General features: G+C 32.3%; 1 protein-coding gene across 3 annotated transcripts in view; it reads left to right on the plus strand.

Moving 5' to 3' along the window:
* The window catches only part of LOC114349527 (sodium-dependent transporter bedraggled), a 413,358-nt gene that overhangs the window by 183,165 nt on the left and 213,756 nt on the right, over window positions 1–16,437 (plus strand). Inside the window, exon 1 of one of the 3 annotated variants that reach the window (XM_050659648.1) lies at window positions 4,272–4,290. The exons of the other annotated variants lie outside the window; for them this stretch is intronic. The gene's annotated coding sequence lies outside the window, so the exon portion shown is untranslated. Of the gene's footprint in view, window positions 1–4,271; window positions 4,291–16,437 lie in introns of those variants that run through there. 3 annotated transcript variants of the gene reach the window in all.

The following is a 16,437-nucleotide window of genomic DNA, read 5'->3' on the forward strand; positions in this document are numbered from 1 at the left end:
TTCTACCTGCACTTTTGAATTCTCACCAGCACTCAGTTGGACTGCTTACAAGTGACGGCATAGTGCTGAATCTTATTATTTTATGCTCTTATATCGTCCTATATACGTCACCTGGTGGTTCATATGACCCATCCATTTTGGACATGGGCCTGTAGTCTATAATGTTTAATACATACAATAAAGGTTGAAAATATAATAAATTAAATAACAAAATACCAATTTTGCCAAACATTTACAAAGGGACGAAGATGTGGCAACGTCTCACCTTCACATAAAGATTAGAAGCATGTAATTTATTTAAAGCTTGGGAGGCAATTCGTATGTGACCTTTTTAGCGACAGGTAAGAAACCCTTTTTCGGGAGGCATTTCATATGCGTCAACAGAAGATATGGAATTTGGTACTTTCCCCAATACTTACAAGTTGTGGCACAAAATGTAATGTGTTTGTAACACAAACAGAACGAGGTCGCGTTGGTCAGCATCGGAAGAGATCTGGAGGTAGTTCTTTGGATCATTCTTACTAGCACATTAACAAAAATAAAATTGGAGAAAAGAAAAAAATTATAAGACCTAGCCACCAGATACTCCCATTGTCCGCCATTTACCGGCCTGTATGCATTATAAGATATGCAAATATCATAAACCTGTGCTGATTATAAAACCATCAATTTGTTAAACGATTTATTCAAAATTTTTCTGAATGATATATGGTCGTATCTACAAAAAATGCGAGGATTACCTAAGTGACACACAGTTTGGTTTCCGTAACGGCTTTGGAACGAGAGAGGCATTGTTTGGGATGAACGTACTTGCTCAAAGATGTCGAGATATATCTGTAGTCTGTAGACATATACTGTTGTTTTATTGACTTCCAAAAGGCATTTGATCGTGTTAAGCACTCTATATTGATCGAAGTTCTAAAAGACATTGGCTTGGATGGCAGAGATGTTTAAATAATTGCAAATTTATATTGGAATCAAACAACATCAGTTTTAGTAGATGGTGTGGCATCCGGGGCTCTTAATATTAAAAGAGGAGTACGGCAGGGATGCCTCTTGTCACCCTTACTTTTCAACGTTTACTCCGAAAGAATTTTCAGAAATGCACTTTCTGAAAAAAAAAAAGGAATAATTGTGAACGATGAAGTCATCAATAATTTGCGATATGAGGACGATACAGTTCTCCTAGCTTCTAGTCAAGAATATCTGCAAACACTGCTTGATAGTGTCGCTGAGAGTTGTAGGAAGGCAGATCTGGATCTGAACATACGGAAAACCAAAATACTCGTAATAAGTAAACAACATCATATAAAACCGTCTATATATGTAAATAATACCAAACTTGAGCAAGTTGATAAACTCGTTTACCTTGGACAGCAATTAAATTATAATGTAGAAAGTCACGGCTAAATTAGATCTAGGATAGAGCAGGCCTGAGCCGCTTTTAGAAGGATGTCCAAGGTATTATGTAACAGAGACCTAAAATTGGCATTGAGGTTCCGCCTACTTCGCTGCTACGTCTGCTCGGTCTTACTTTATGGTGTCGAGTCCTGAACTGTGAATAAAATCGATCTAAATCGCCTTGAGGCTTTCGAAATGTGGTGCTATAGAAGAATTTTAAAAGTTTCCTGGGTGGACAAGATTCGAAACTCCACAATGCTAGAACGTCTTAGCAAGACTACTGAGATTATAAAAACCATCAAGCAGAGAATGCTGGAGTATTTCGGACATGTAATGAGAGGTCCCAAATATAGGTTGCTGCAAAATATTATGCAAGGAAAAATAGCAGGCAAACGCAGTCCAGGACGAAGAAGAACCTCATGGTTGAAAAACTTTCAGGCAATAGTAAAAAAGTATAAACTTGGGTTAGCCGATGGTGGTGGCCCCCCAAATCGAATTAAATCTAAAGCTGTCTTTCCTTAACTTAAAAACAATTTGCCAAAAGGGGCACCAATTGGTGTTTTTCTTCGAGAGACAAAGAAAACTCTTGAAACCAAATACATATACATATATATTCATATGTATGCACAATATTATTGTTGTCTGATATAACGAGATCCGCTTATAACGAGGTAATTAGTCCGCCATTTCAGTTCTCGTTATAGAGGGAGTCTACTATATAAACAAATAACAAGTAACTACCATCTTGTATACGAGCCTGTTAGCGATTATTTATATGTGGTCCAAGAGAAAAGAAGATTGTTATAGAAATCAAAATACAATGTTCTTACCTACATACAAACTGATGCTACATACAAACCATATTTATTATTAGCCGAAACATAGATTTAACATAGATATCAAATGTAATTAAAGCAAATTAAAAAAAAACAGGTGATGTGATTTCCCAGCACTTGAAGAGAATACATCTTTTGATGCAAAACTGGCTGTACGAGAGCAAAATGGCTTAAACTCCATAGGCTGGGGATTGGAACCTAAAGAACAAACTTTAGTTCTCCTAAAAATGGCATAATTACCTGGTTCACCAAGCATCATGTCATGAGCTTGGTGTTTTGCAAATTCATGTGGAGGCAGGAAATATTGCACGTGGAGTTCAATAGAGTGCAGTGCAATTAACTCCACATTTATGTGGAGTTAATTGCACAAATAACGAAAACTATGAAAATTTGTCGATAGACAAACAAAATGAGGACGGATCAATCAAATGAAGACATTGCATTATAAAATATGTAAGACTAAGTTTTCAACCTAATAAAAGATTTTTAATTGAAAAACTTATTAGTCCATTTCCCTGGTGACACCTCCAAGGCTTCTACAATATGCAAGCCAAATGGATGCTGCAGTGAAGACAAAAGGGAAGGAATTCTACACTAGGAGTAATTCTACACAGGGAAATGGACTAATAAGTTTTTCAATTAAAAATCTTTTAAAAATATTTTTATTAGGTTGAAAAACTTAGTCTTTTATTTAGCAGATGCCGCTACGCACCTACTACTTTCACGTCAGTTGCAATGTGGGACTAATATGTCGAAATTTTTTTACCAGGATTAGAGAAAGCAGCCTATGCATTCTCTGAAGAGCCTCTAACAAGATGTGAAATCGTCGATAAGAGTGCTGGTTGCACTCACTAATCTAAGTAAAAATTAAGACGGTTTTGGCTTCGCATTGCAACTGAATAAAAATGGTATACATTTTTATTTTTATAAAATATGTGTTCAAAATAGGTATTTTTTATAAAAAATAAATGTTTATTTACTGTTTAACATAACAGTATAATATTTGTGTTCAACGACCCCAGAAAGCCAGGAGAAGAGGCCCATTCAGGACACCAGATGCCTCGGTGATCATCGTCATCTTGATATTCGTGAGCAGCGACCTCAAAAATCACCGAGTATGGAGTTTGCACTGATTTTGTTTTTATTATCTCCTAGACTAGAGAGATCTGCAATCCGCCTAGTAGGAAATAAGCGTTTTTTCTGACATCGCTAACATGATATTAATATTTAGCGACCCTCAAAAACCGCCAAGTAACTAATTTGCCCTGATTTTATATCAATTGACAAAAAACTTAAGGAGCCGTTGCATGACCTGAGCACTAGGTGCATCGGAGACCAACAGCATCATGATATTCGTGGTCGGCCACCCAAAAAAAAACCCGATTAACGAGTTTGCATTGATTTTGTATCGAATTTTTATAAAACTTCAGGCAGCGATGCCCATCCTGGTCACCAGGTGCCCCGGAGACCATCGCCGTCATAATATTCTTGTCCAGCTAGCCCAAGAACCTTCTGAGTGGTAATATTGAATTCATTTTCGTCAATTATTTCCGAATTATTAATTTATCATTTTTCATAAGTTCAAATGCATTTGCCTTATTCAATAATGCAGTTTTCATTTTGTCATCATCACTTTAGTTCACAAAGTTTCCTAAGGCACTTACGAATCTAATGCAACAAGCTTCATTGAGATGCTACTGCAAAAACTTGCTGGGTTTATTGCTTCATTGCCTCGCCTACATTATATCAAATAAGAAATTTTTTAAATATCAGCAATAGAGTTGGCAATATTTTCCAACACACCCAATAATTTTCTGTTAAATTAAATTGGTTTTAATTTTGAAGCATTTCATTACTGGTGCATCCAAACCGGGATGTATTAAGATAATTAGCCACAATTCTCTTAATGAATAGGTGTCACGAAGGTCATGACACTGAAACACAAGACATATTAGATCGAGAGAGCAATAATCAACGCCATAATTGCCCATTTTAACACTATTGTCATTTCGCCATCTATAAAAGACAGAAGTGGTTATAGTGAGTTAATATTGTAAGTACGCAGAGTTTATTAGTTATTTTTATGGTATTGTTGAGTATTTTTGGTCGTTATTGCGGATAATTATTTCTTTGTTACTTTAAACTTTGATGCTTTCTAACATAATTCATGTGGATTTTGCAAAAGAGTTGATTTTTAAAATTTCACTCTTTATTTTTGTACGTATTTATGACGAATATCATCATCATTCTCTTACTAATTACATTTCTCCATAAGTTTCTTCCTAGGGTCATATCATATCAATACTCTTTACAGACATGTTTAAGTCCAAGCGTCTCTCCCAGGTCTTCTTTGGTCTTCTTCTCCTACTCCTTCCAGGAACTCGGAGATCAGAAATAATTCGTGTATTCAATCATAGGCGTAACCAGGGGGTTTTGGGGTTATAACCCCCCATTAGGATCTACTTTGAGCTCTATATGCTTAACACCATTATGTGTTGTAGACAAATCCAGCCATTTTGAACTTGTAACCCCCCTTAGGATCACCCTGGTTACGCCGTTGTATTCAATCAATGGTTTTATAGAATTTTCCCTTCAATTTCATTGGAATTTTTCTGTCACACAACACACCAGTCGCTTCCTTCCACTTCATCCATCAACTCTAATTCTGCTGCATACATGTCCACCTATTTCTCCATTGCTCTTAAATACCTATCCTAGGTACATATAACTATTAGTTTTCACAATCATTTCACTATCCAAAGATATAACTTGGTGATCCCAATCTAATCCAAAACTAATAAGAATATTAGGTGCAATCCGACTTTCAAATGAAATTTCTCAGTCTCTCCCAAACCTATCCTAATACTAGTTGTTACCGCTTCATAACTGTCTCTCGAAATCCTAACATATTCATCGGGGAGATCTTTCTTATTTTATTTATCAAAGAATTTCTCGAGGAACTCTATTACATGCTTTCTCTAGATCAATGAATAGCATATGAGCGTTGGTTTTTTTATTCTTCCATCAACTGCCTTATAATGAAAATTGCATCTATCGTTTATCTGCCTTGCATAAAGCCAAATTGATTATTGGATATTTCGGTTTCTTACAGCTCAAAAATCTCATATTTGATCGAAATTAAAAAAAATTGAAACTCGAAACCCGAACTTTGAACACTGAATGTAATATTTTTCAAGTTCTCACCATCTACATTTTTCTATTTTGTATAAGGGTGTGTTATGATCAATCGCAATGTCACCTTTCTCTGAAGAACTTTTATCATCCGGCAGTCCATATTGACAAAGGTTATTTTCATTTGTCGTATACCATTCTGGAATATTGTAATGTTGAATGAACATTTTGTAAATTGCGTTGTATTTTTGGTCTTTTGCTTTCAGGAACACTTCCATTTGACTAAGAACTACTTATTTCGTCATCATTCACCCAATTCTAAACGTTTATCCCAAATACCGTCTTTCCTTAAAAAAATCTGCCAAAAGTTTTTCAAATGCCTCTCTGCCCCTATTCCTACGACATATTGATAAGTGATAAGCCACACTTATTAGTACCTGGCTATAGCTTATATTATATTATACAAGGTGTTTTATTGGGAAAGTAACATACGTTAACTGTAGAAAGAGGACACTTATGCTATCTCAAAAATAACTTACCATACTTAATGGATCTTACTCCATTAATAACAAAGATACTGGGTGTTTTATCTATTTTGGCATTTTCTTAATTGGTTCATAACTTCTTAACCACACTGTATATTTATTTTATATTTGGCACGCAAATATCATTTAAGGCGTACAATAAATTAATTTATTTACAATTGTAAAAAATCCAGATCCGCATTAAAAAATATTGGAAAAATGTTCCGACCCCAAAACAACACCCTGTACATTAAATTTTTTTAAAATGAGTTTTTCAGTTGAAAAGAGGATGAAAAACTAAATTGAGTGGTATAATTTGAATTTTCGGCAAAATGATTTTTCTGGTGAAATTTTGAATTTGAATTCGGGAATTAAGTGAATTGCGAGAGCTCAAGTAGAAAAAAATTGAAATACAGTTTACAACTCGTCAACCTCACTGTATATTGATTTTATATTTAACACGCGAATATTCTTTTAGGTGTCCAATCAATTCATTTATTTACAATTAAAATCCAGGTCCGGTTTAAAAAATATTGTGTAAATATTCCGACCCAAAAAACACATTGTATATTAATTTTCTTTAAAATGGATTTCGCATTTGAAAAGAGGATGAAAAACAAAATTAGTGGTATACTTTGAATTTTCGACAAAATGATTTTTCTGGTAAAATTTTGAATTTGAATTCTGAAATTATGTCAACTGCGAGAGTTCTTGTAGAAAAAATTAAAATGCTACCTAATTTTAATTAATACCATTATTTAATCTAAATTGGTAAAACGTTAATATTTTAGTGTTTTTTTATTATGTGTGAAAAATAGTTTTTGGCGAATATTCATCTTTAAATAATGAATAAATAATAAAGGGTCAATAAAGAATACATCACTTTAATCAACAAAATAGCTAAAAATTATAACAAAACATCGAAAATTTGCAGCATAATCACTATTCAAAACTAAAGTACTTATTCAAAATTGCCACCATCAAAAATTATTTTTTTTATACGTATGTACGGTAAATTTTTGTAGTTAGGTACCTAGCGTCATGTGTACTGTGTACTGTGTGCGTTCAGTAAGTGTCTTGTTACATTATTTTCATTTATTAATTTATAATAAACGAAGAATTTCTGACCCTGGTGAGATTCGAACTCACGACCATTCGGACCTTTCGATCCAAAGGTAGGCGCTCTTACCACTGAGCCAGAGAGTGGGTCATCAAAAAATATTGTTATGTGTGCAAATGTTAATATTTTACCAATTTAGATTAAATAATGGTATTGATTAAAATTAAGTCATATTTTAATTTATTTTACTTTGAGCTTCGCAATTCACATAATTTCAGAATTCAAATTCAAATTTTTACCAGAAAAATCATTTTGCCGAAAATTCAAAGTATACCACTAATGTTGTTTTTCATCCTCTTTTCAAATGCAAAATCCATTTTAAAAAAATTTAATATACAAGGTGTTTTTTTTGGGTTGGAACATTTATACAATATTTTTTAATCCGGACCTGGATTTTTTACAATTGTAATTAAATTAATTGACTGGACACTTAAAAGAATATTCGCGTGTTAAATATAAAATCAATATACAGTGTGGTTGACAAGTTGTAAGATGTATTTCAATTTTTTTCTACTTAGAGCTCTCGAAATTCACTTAATTTCAGAATTCAAATTCCAAATTTCACCAGAAAAATCATTTTGCCGAAAATTCAAAGTATACCACTGAATTTAGTTTTTATCCTCTTTCCAACTGAAGAATCCATTTTAAAAAAATTTAATGTACAGGGTGTTGTTTTGGGGTCGGAACATTTTTCCAATATTTTTTAAGCCGAACCTGGATTTTTTACAATTGTAAATAAATTAATTTATTGTACGCCTTAAATGATATTTGCGTGCCAAATATAAAATAAATATACAGTGTGGTCAAAAAGTTATGAACCAATTAAGAAAATGACAAAATAGATAAAACACCCAGTATCTTTGTTATTAATGGAGTAAGACCCATTAAGTATAGTATTTTGGTCCTCTTTCTACAGTTACCGTATGTTACTTTACCGATGAAACACCCTGTATAGCTTATACGAGAAATAAGTGTGCATCACATGGCTTACTGAATCCAAACTTTATATGTGACCAGGAGATGCATAGTTCTAAATTTAAATAATTCGAAAGAACCATATAAGATTATATTGATTTGATGTAATATATTGATTCCTATTCGTCAATTTTTTTCTACTCAGAAAAAAAACCAAAAAGCATGTATTTTTAGGAAGAAAAAGTAAAGAAAGTTTTATCATCTATTACTTAAGAGGAAACAGTAGCGATCAACAGGTAGCAACAAACGCGTTCCAAGATTGCGGCTCTAATTTTGAATAGTTTGTCGAGATATTTGGCACACATATTCATAATATAATAAAGAATGGCGGTACAGAGCCCAATTTCAGAAATATGTTAGTATGTGGAAATTACTCTATAACTAAATAAAATATTGAAAAAAGGATCCTGTACCGCCATTAAGAAAGACAAAAAAATACACTTTCTTCAAATAAACTTTTCTATCCCATGCCTAGATTTTGTGTAATCTTGGAACTACTAAAAATCGATTTTTTTGTGACAAGAAATTGAACGTCACTGACTTGGCAACATTTCGCGCCTATGTGTATAAAAATTGAAGACCTTGGGACCAGAAGGGGGCATGCCATCAATCAATATTTTGGAGAAAACATCATTTTAAACTTATTTTCAAATCCTGAAATCCAATTTTTAAATTTTTCTTGGTAGTAAGACCCATAATCGTTTGGAAATATGATATTAAATACACAATAAAAGTAACAAAAATGTTTATGTAACGGTTTTTGAGTTTTTGAACATTTTTTTAAAAAATATTAGGCTTATCCCCTTTTGTATAAAAAATTATAAGTATTATAAAATATGAACATAAAATGCAACAATATAATAATTCAGTTGGCAATATTTTTAATAAAATCAATGGGAAAATACCCAGTAGCTGGCTGTATACCATAATTAAAAAATCATACAGAAGTAAAAAACTTCATTTGTACAATGGTATAAAAAGTTTATTAAAAACTATTAAAAGTCATCCAAAAGGATCTGCAAAACGTTTTCGATCTAGATCAGATCATCTTCAGTGCGTTCTGCCTAGTACATGTAACTAGCAACCTTATGAAAATGGTGACATCGAGAAATATGGTTTACATTTTAAATCTATAATATTTATAGCGAATCCAAGTCGATGTTAAAGGATTAATTTATATGTTAGGAGTGCTCAAAGGGCAACATGGTTCCCTGCTCGATAAAAAATCGTGGTTCTTGCCAGTTCAATGGACACAGACCAACCAATATTTTTAATATCTGAAAAGTCGTCCAAATGTTCAATGTCTTCCAGTGGTTCATTATTCTCAGAATCTGGTAGAATCTGTTGGCAATCAAAAATTTCTGCCTACACTGTTTTTTGCAACCGCAAGGTGCACCTAATTTTTTGGTTCTATTTTCTTCCCTTTTGTATTTATATACATATTCGTAAAATAGATTTTTTTTGTCTTTCGCTTAATTTTTTATGTCGTTGGGTATCCTTGTGTCTCCATCTAGAAGGCGTCTTCTTTTCTGAGAAGTTTGTGGGGTATAAACCCATTCATTTTCCTACAATGAAGTAGGTATTTTACTAAAAAGGTCTAAGCCACAAAAAACCTTTAGAACAATCCTAATATTTTTAGGTTCGAAAAATATAACATACGGGGGCAAGCCACACAGTAAATAAACTTACTGTTCCTGAGTTTATATTTTCCCAATCGCTGCTACTTCCGGATACTGTATAGTCTTTGTCATCTTCGCTTTTATTTAAAAACAGATCTTGGTCACTGTGTTCAGAATCAAACTCAAAAAAGTCTATTTTCCGTTTATATGCACGGGATGTTCCGCCGCCATGTTGATTACTACTGTCGCTTGTCTCCTTCTGCTGCAATATAAAGTAATGGTGACACAACGGGACTTAACTACAGCGGCGCCATATATGAGAAAACTGCTGAAATTTTCTGCTTGAGACATTAATATGGTCTTAAAGTATGTGATTTCTACTTTAACTCATTTTTGACGAAATTGTGGCTTGTCCCCTTCTGGTCCCAAGGTCTTCAATTATTGTTTTTGATAGTATAAACGTCACTGTCAGTATCGAATTACCGACGCACTGTTGCCTCACTTTTGAAAGTTCGCAGAACTTTCGCAATCTTGGACCTCGTTTATTGCTACCTGTTGATCGCTACTGTATCACCTTAATCTCCATAATAAAATTTAATAACCAACAATGACATAGGTATACATTTTACGGTTACTGAACAGTTCGCGTCACAATGTACTGTTTAACTTAACAATTATGATAATATATCGGATTATCGTATTATCGCATATACCTACATCATTCGCCAAACTTATTGAGGTAAATAGTTCCAACCAGTCATGCATGTTTGTTCAAAATATGCGATTGCGTAATGTTTAAAAATGTGAATGTAGATGTAGTAAACAAAAGGTGTCAAATCGAAGCATAAAAATATCAATATTTAGATAAAACGGTTAACCTGAAAGGGAAAGTAAGCAAAGATCATCATATTGGAAGCAAACAGCACAAAGCAGAAATACATGGAAAAGACTGAGGGAGACCTATATCCAGCAGTCGATAGATCCGTCTTGAAATGAATAAAAATATCAATATTTAGATAAAACGGTTAATGTGAAAGGGAAAGTAAGCAAAGATCATCATATTGGATGCAAACAGCACAAAACAGAAATACATGGAAAATACTGAGGGTGACCTATATCCAGCAGTGGATAGATCCGGCTTGAAATGAATAAAAATATCAATATTTAGATAAAACGGTTAATGTGAAAGGGAAAGTAAGCAAAGATGAAAGTAATCAAAATATGTAGTAGATTTTGAAGAGCCTTTTTTACAGCCCAAAATAATTGTATCTTTCATATAATTTTTTTAGACGCTTTAATGTTATATCATTGATTATAAACACACACAGTTATATATAATGTAGGGGAGAGTTGGATAAGACGGGATAGTTGGATAAAACGGGATACCTAGCCTAGAGACCCAACTAGTGGTGCTATCAATCGGACAACGACGAAAACTTGTTCTCTGTCGTCATTTTAACATTCTCAGTTCGTTTTACCTCGATGCCATTATTTGATGAAACGTTGTTGTGTTTAGAATTGTTTGACTCTATTTTTTTGGTACTTTGTACTTTTAAGTGCGTTGTTTTCGACATTATATTGCCTACATATCTAAACATATAATTCCGGTGACTATTACATTTAATTAAGCACTCATTAACGAATATTCTCATGTATAGTCTATCTAATTTTACTTTTACGTTTAGGCAGGAGCCATTTTTGTTTTGAAAAATGTCTGAGTTGGACAAAACGGGACACTTATAAGTTGGATAAAATGGGATACAGTTTTTTATGTCCCGTTTTATCCACCTAATTATTTATTTGTTGGTCTATTCATTTTTTAAATAGCGATAAAGCGTGTTCTCATACTGCAGAAAAGAACAACATATTTTTATGTGACTTTTGTTCTGATATACGTACCTAGTCATAAAGAATAGGTCTTATTTCCCATTTGGCAATTAAACATAAAAAAGGCCTATTTTTAAGTTTCTATCTATACTGAAGACATTGTTTTTTCAAAAGTAAATTTTGCTTTGCAGTCTTATATCTACTTAAATATACTTTTTAGATAATTTTATGCAAAAAATTAAATATTGTGAACCTATCCCGTTTTATCCAACCGTGGTATGCTAAAACGGGATGTGTAAGACTTTATTTTTTTTACTATTTTCCACTCATTAAAAATAGCTAAAAATATGTTTTTTGTGTGCTTCAATAAATGTTATAGCTATAAAAAATAATAATATGATAATTTCTTTAACAGTTTTTCCGTAATAAAAATAAACAAGAACGGTATCCCGTTTTGTCCAACACTCCCCTATAACAATTGATTAAAAGCTCCTTTTTAAAATGTATATTTATTAAATAAGAAGCCTTTGGGGCTACATCACAGAACGTTTTTGGAATGTCAATTCCCTCTTCAGTTCTGCTTCCAAGGTATAATATCAAACCATCTAAATGGTATAAAATTTCATGTAAAAATCAGGAAACGTTATATAATATTATCTAAAAAGGGTATAGTTCCCTAGGTTGGCTGTATACCATATAGTTAAAAAACTCTAACATGAAGTAAAAAACCACTTGTATGTAATTGGTATATTTATTAAAATTTTTAAAAATCCCAATGTATTGAATAAAATGTGTCCAGTTCAGAACGTTTTCGGAACGTTTCAGAACGTTCTATCCTCAGTGAATCTAAAATAGAATAAGTAATCCCACTATTAAAATTGAAAGATGGTTGAAATTTTGAAAGTTAAAAAATGTGGTTATGATCAGTGACGGTTTAAGGCATCATGGGGCCCTAGGCGGCAATAAGAAGTAGGCCCCTTTATATCGACCATTTACTTAAAACAAATTTACAGATATTTATGTTGTTTTGGGAAGTGGTTACTCTAAAAATGAATTACGACAATGTAAAAAAGATTTTTCTTTTATTTACATTTCGCAACCACTTCTCATTAATATTCCACAGCTAGTATACCAAAGAAAAAAAGGGATATTGTGTCGATATGTGATTTTGCCCTGGGTATGAGTGCCACCCCTTCAAGGGGTGAAAAAGCATACATTCAAAATAATGGATAGCTGATTAATTCTAAGTAGCTTTTGTTCGATCGAGTTTTTTCACTAAATCAATACTTTTTGAGTTATTTGCGAGTGAGTTCATTTTTCAACAAAAAAAAAACACCTTTTTAGACGGTTTTTCGCAAATAACTCCAAAATTAAGTATTTTATCGAAAAAATATTCTTAGAAAAAATATAGCGTAAACAAAATTAAAAAAAAAATGGTGTATGTATGAAGTATGTAGACCCAGTATAAGCAGAACTGGAGCTAATGAAAAGTAGATTCTTATTCGACAAATTCCAAATCAAAAATATTTCAACGTAAATTACTAAAAAATGAAGCACTTTTCGGTGAAAAATCATAACAACTTTTTTAAAATGTTCAAAAAGTTTTATTTTTGTTTGTTTTTAAACAAGTTTCAAGTATCAAAATTGAGCAAGTAAAGCTTAAAATAATGCTGATTCCTTTTTTTTTTTGGCACAAAAATCTTGAAAATTTATGAAAATCTTGAAAACACTTATAAGTATATTATTTATATGATCTGTAAGTTTCACCGGTTCACAGTGCTTATATTTCAAAACATTGGGATTTAAAGTAAAACAAGTTTTTTGAAATAACTTAACTTTCAAAATAACTTAAAATTTATTAGTGGCACCAAAAATCTTAAATAGTAAAAAATATAGGTTTTCTGAATATTTCATATTTTTGCGTTTTTGGAAGATAAAAATTGGTTAAGATATGACTGTTCAAAATTTGCATACCCTGGGTAGAGAATTTTTCATTTATTAAAAATTAATAAATAGAAATAGTTTCTATCCTTGTGGGATCGGTACTCACCGGAGGGACCGCAGACGTTCGGATACAATTAGCGTCTCTTTGCAAAAACAATGACGACTTTGCTAAATAACAAGACATTCACTCAACACACACACTACCCACTACACTAGGTACCTGATTGGAAAAATCCACTGTACCATGCCAATGGCCATTAGTTGTCGAGACATTAAGCTAAATAAAAAAAATTGCATACACTCCTGATTAGTGACTTGTTCAAGCCCTTTCTACTACAGCCCTTTTATAAATAATCACTTTATACCGATAAAACTTACAGAGCATATAAACAATACATAAGTAAAGTAGCTTGTGAAGCGGTAAGGATTAATTTCATTTGGGATGCTAATTAGGGGGTTATTTTCACCAGTTTTTTACCCAAAAAATGGGATCAACTTTATTTTGAGTGTATCTTGCTTACTTTTTATGATAGAAATTTTTTTAAAAAACAAGAATAATGCTGTTTTAAAACATTTAAACAAATTATGATGAGTTTTCCATGAAAAGTGCTTCATTTTTTGATTATTTCACGTTGAAATATTCGATTTGGAATTTGACGAATAAGAACCTACTTTTCATTACCTACAACTCTGCTTCTACTGGGTCTACAGACTGCACACATACACCATTTTTTCAATTTTTTAAAAGCTATATTTTTGCTAACAATATTTTTTCGATAAAATACTTACTTTTTGAGTTATTTGCGAAAAACCGTCTAAAAACGTTCTATTTTTTGTTAAAAAATTAAGATATTCACTTGCAAATAACTCGAAATGTATTGACTTCATGAAAAAACTCTATTGAACAAAAGTTGCTTAGAATTAGTCAGTTTATTCACTTCCGGACGTATTTTGACGGTATATTTTTTCACCCCCGAGAAGGGGTGGACTCAACCGTAGAGCAAAAACACACATTGGCACAATATCACTTTTTTATTTGACATGTTGGCTATGCTTATACCAAATTTCATGTCAATCCAAGCTCTTGTTTCAAATCTAAACTACCCATCCAAACCACCCATGGAACTATAAGGCCCATCGGTGGGTAAAAATTGAAAAAAAAACGTACCATACCAAAATAATTACCAGCTTTTATGAAAATTTGCTTGCAAAATTGATTACCAAATTGAGAGAATGATTAGAACATGGAATATAAAAATGCCTTTGAAGATAACTGCTTAATTTGTCTTGAAGTCGGTTGTATTTTTCTGATATTTGACAAAAGACAAAGCAAAAAACTGAGTTTGATTGGAAATCATAAATTAACCATTTTCTTTTTTTTTGTCTCAGTTGACCCTATTTGATATTTTTAACATTTTAATTTTTTTTTAAATAACTGCTTAAATAATTAAATATTAATTAATGCATTTGTGTGGAATGCGGGCCCCATCAAGTGCCCGGGCCCTAGGCGGCCGCCTAGTCCGTTAATGGTTAATCCGGCACTGGTTATGATTACTTACTCAAATACTTGCTAAATAGCCCCAGAACCAAAGAATGGTTGAAATTATAATTAAATCTACATTATGTTGTAGTAATATTGAACAGGCTAAACGCCGATGTTAAAAGATATAACCTCCGGGAACATGGTGAAACTCTACCAAGAAACTCAATCAACCATCTTAGGCCAACGTTGACTAACAAGTGTCAAAAGTTTGTAAGGAACTGTTTGGAGTGACATTGACAGCAGAGAAGAAGGTAGTCGATTTTCAAAGGTTTTAACAAAAGGTCATGATCCAAAACAATGATAATATGATAAAGAGTTTAATATCTGTAAATGTCTAACATTTAAATCTATTGTTTTTTGAAAAAGAAAATTGTGTTTTACAAAATTTTAGAAGATAAAATTATTTTACTTTGACTGGTTACTATAAAATTAAACTGATGAAATTAATTAAAAAGGAAGTATGAGTTGCTAGAAATAATGATAAACAAAAGATAAAAACAGATGATGGTGAGAGAGGAGAAAGAATAAATTTTAAATTTGAATACTATTATACAAAGAAATTACCATGTTGGCAAAATTATCAGTTGGTAATGATTAGAATGTACACACACTAATCATTACTAACTACACGAACCCCTATTAATTTAAACTCAATTAATTCACCCAACTATCTTCTCACTTCTCTTTCATTTCATTACTTCTTTCAGTTTAACCTTCACACCCCTCTTTTCCCAATCCCTCTCTTTCCCTTATTACACTTGTCCTTCGACCTTACACCACAGTTCTTTACTTTTTGTCTTTGACTATTTCCAAATATATTTTACCTCCAATTAACATTTCATCACTTAATTTCAGTTCTCTCATTTAAACCCGTCATTATTACAATTAAATTATATCAATATTCGTTATCTTAATTCGGTTTTACTAATTTTATTTTATTCATTACACTTTTTTCAATATTAATTTAATTTTAATTTCATTTTTGTATCAACTGGGCTCAGCTATAATCTCGCATTTCTTTATCTACAATTTTACACACCCCCCACTTTGTCACAAGAATTCTCGGGTATAATATCATAAGAGAGTGAGAATAAATTGAAAATAATGCGACAGTTTTTCGAAAATTTGTTGTCTGGCAATAGACATGAGAGCCCGCAGGGCTCGAGTGGCTATTGCCCAATGACAACAAATTTGAGTAAAAATGAAGCATTATTTTCTTATTTATTCTTACTGTCGTGTGATATTCGTAAGATTATTTTTTAATACGTATATTATGGATATTTTCTTAAATGTGACAGTTGTCAAAAATAGGACACTGGTTGCCATTAAACAGAAACAATCTACTTAAAAAAATTATATCGGTAATTTTCTACAGTAGATAATTCTCAGTATAATTTTAATCTGATTGAACAGAATTAAACACGTGATCAAATATCTTACTGTACGATAGGAATAGGGATTGCAATCCAGCAGCATTTTCAATCCAGCTGGATTTTTGCAAGATTGGCCTGAATCC

The sequence above is a fragment of the Diabrotica virgifera genome, chromosome 1 (assembly GCF_917563875.1).
Source record: "Diabrotica virgifera virgifera chromosome 1, PGI_DIABVI_V3a".
Taxonomy (NCBI): Eukaryota; Metazoa; Arthropoda; class Insecta; order Coleoptera; family Chrysomelidae; genus Diabrotica; species Diabrotica virgifera.